This window comes from Solanum tuberosum, unplaced genomic scaffold (genome assembly GCF_000226075.1).
Source record: "Solanum tuberosum cultivar DM 1-3 516 R44 unplaced genomic scaffold, SolTub_3.0 scf00157, whole genome shotgun sequence".
NCBI lineage: Eukaryota > Viridiplantae > Streptophyta > Magnoliopsida > Solanales > Solanaceae > Solanum > Solanum tuberosum.
This window is the reverse complement of record NW_006239084.1, coordinates 133,486-137,026: the sequence shown is the minus strand read 5'-3', so window position 1 is coordinate 137,026 and position 3,541 is coordinate 133,486.

The following is a 3,541-nucleotide window of genomic DNA, read 5'->3' as shown; positions in this document are numbered from 1 at the left end:
GATTACAAAACAGTTGCCCTTCAATTAGGGAAGCTATAAGATCACAAAAAGATCTCCAACGGCTACATTCAATCAAGGAACCTGCAAGACTGGATCAAACAAGAAAGAAAAGGATCTCTAACATATATATTCAACCAAGGAAGCTGCAGAATTAGAGACACAAGGAAAAGATCTCAACGGCTACTGAATCAAACAAGAAAGGAAGGGATCTCCAATAACTATATTCAACCAAGGAAGCTGCAGGATTAGAGACACAAGGAAAAGATCTTAACGGCTATATACAAGAAAATTAAGGCTGAATCAAAGGAAATTGAAGTCTAGCTTTAATCCTTATTCTTGGAAAATAAGGATATATTGCCTTCTTTTCCAAGGATCAAATCTCTTGGGTTGCCATCTCTTCACATGAAAGATTCAAGTCTTGACTCTATAAAAAGGCTTCATACTGCAAGTGAAGAAATTGTACAATGAGTCTGGATCATCTCACTACTCCCTACTCTACTTTTAATCAGCATTATAATTCTACTGTGTGAACAAAAAAGAGATAAGAGAGAAATATTATTGGTAAGGCTTTGTACCAAAACATAAGAGCAAAAAAAAAGTGTCAATAGTAAAACCACACTCAAACCTTGTAATCACATCAAAAGTTACAAAAGCTAGAAGAGAACACCCTTGCAACCCAAGGGGACTGGACGTAAGATCCAACTTGGATCCCAACCAGTATAAAACATCTGTGTCAAGTTTACTTTCCGCATTCACTATTGTATTCATATTGATCTATTAACAATAGTCGACTGAGATATCTCTTAAGTCAACTGCTTACAAAAGAAAAACGAAGAAGAAACAACAATCCCCCCCCCCTTCTTGCACTTTTAATGTATGCATGCATGCCTACTACTTTATAGTATCACTTGTGCGATGCATATTGGGGAAAACATAGAGAATGATATGAAATGACACAATGTTAATAATCTCTTACAATGAACTTGTTTACTTGTGGTTTCAAGTGTTATTGTTCATTATGATTGTGATTGTGCATGCTGTTTGTGATTTCTAGTTGACTCGAGTAACACGCTGGTACAAAAGTACTAACAGTTGACTCGGATACCACACCTAGTATAAATACTAGCACTAGTTGGCTCTATACCACACCGTACACTAATAGTTTGTGTGTGAAGTTCGTGATAGGACTGGGTATGCGTAAGTGTGATCATGTGGGACATGTTTTAGATATGAGTTAAATCAGGATATTGCGACTTAGAGTCTATGTGTTTGTGATTGTTTTTATGTGTGTTAACCTATATTTACTATGTTGTAGTTGTTTGGTTATATTCAGAGTTTGAAATAGACCGTGTGATCCTACTAGTACACTGTGGTTATGTATAGATAATGCACTTGTTCTCTTCTTATTGAGTACATGGCATATTCAGGTAGTTGATATGAGACCTCAGTTGAATGAAGCGTGACCAATCGAATCCAAGGGTGAACTAATCTTTCGGGCTGTTGTGGTTTCTTATATCTTTAGTTTTCCATCTTTTCGAACATAACACTTTAGGCTGTTAAATTATGTTTCTAGCTTCGGGGTTGTGTTGGAATATACGCGTCCACCAGTGATCACAGGAGCAGGTCCTTCGATAGAGTTAATGTGCAGAAAGTAAATAGCTGGAAGTAAAATATGCACAAGAGATTTTACGTGGAAACCTCCTTGCTCAAGGGAGTAAAACCATGACCTGTCACACAAGGTTTTTCAACTGTTTTCACTAATCTTCTCAAGAAAAAGTGAAACACAGATTATACCCACAACAATGAAATTAACACCCTAATCTCACACTAAGTAATAGCCTATTACTTACTGAGCTTAAGCAATAATCTTATTGCCCACTAAACCAACTAACTCTGGTTGATCTAGACTTTAAGAACCCCACAAGGCTAACTCTAGCCACCAACTCCGATCTCTAAGACAAGAGCATAAATGAGCAGCAACTCTGTTGCACTACACATCAACTAACTCTAGTTGATACTCCTAGGCAACTCTATCCAATAGAACATCAAAACAATGATGCAAATGACTTGACTAGAACAAAGATGGTTCAACTAACTAACTCTAGTTAATATGACTCAACCTAAAGAATTAGGCAAGCAACTGATCTACTATCCTTTATAACTTAGGAGTAGATTTAAAATGTAAGCACATAAGACACAAAGCTTAAAATACAACAAATACTCTTCAACACTTCATCTGGTCCTTTGTTGATATAAGCAGTGTTCTTCTTTGAAGATGGCCTTCTCTTTGTAAGCTTATGAATTTTTAAAAATTCAAATCTTTGTTTGCCAAATCTTAGGTTTGTGTTTAGAGAAGAGACTATTATCAAAATGGACACAAACCCTTGGGACGAGGTCACTGGCTGAGAGCGTGCTGTTATGAAAAGTTGTGCACCAACCATATCAGAGTTTGCAGCTTTTTGTCAGCTGTCTTTTCGTCCTTTTCACGTACGCAGTCTTTCCGGGACTAGGCCCATTGTTGTGTTCTTTGATGCTTGAGTTCTTGAAAAAGACTTGCTAGCTCTCTTTTTCTTTTTTTGGAATGAATAATGTTGTATATATATATATCAGTCACCAACAAAAGTTTTGACCACCGACAGAAACAACCTCGTCCCTCCTTCCTATTAGTGAAGTACACTGCACTTTTCACCAACCATTCTTACAGGTAGGGCTGCATATCGGTCGGTTCGGTTCGGTTTTGAACATTATCGGTTTTTCTTATCGGTTATCGGTTTGTAGACTAGCTAAATCGTTAAAGAACCATTAAGTTATCGGTTATCGGGTTAACCGTTAACATATCACACAATATTTTAAAATAAAAAATCACATGAAGAATTGAAGACAATATAATTAAACTAATCAACTCCATGTAATTATTTACTACAAACTGCAATTTGCAATCAGAAAACTGGAAACACGAACGAAACAGAGGCAAAACGTTTTCTTTTTAAAGGCTGTCACCTCTACTTGGTTTATGAGGGCAGCAGACCGAGAAACAAGTTTAATGTCATTTCCATTCAATACCAATTCATACTTAACTTTTTCAGAACGGACAACTATAACCCCATCAAGCATATCGACTTTCCTCATCTGATACAGTGATGGCAAAGAAGTTAGTTCCTTTACTAACCTGCAGTAACATCTCAAAGGTGGACAGACACATATCATGGCAAAGAAGTTAGTTCCTTTGTGACAGACACATATCATGGAAAGCATTTTAAGCATCATAACATTATTCAAACAATAAATGTTATAGACTACTGCAAAGTGATCCCCATAGTATGGTGACAAAACTAGACTCAAGGAAGCAATTTAATTCCAACAATATAGCAAAATATTACAAACACTTAGCAGCAGAAGAAATTAAAAGAGCACATCAACCCATCAAAGACGGAATAAAACAGCAGCACTACAAGCTGCAAGCCAGCAACATTGCAGAAGACAAAATGCAGCACAACATTCACTGCCAGTCTGCCACAGCCCACACAGGCACAAACAGAAT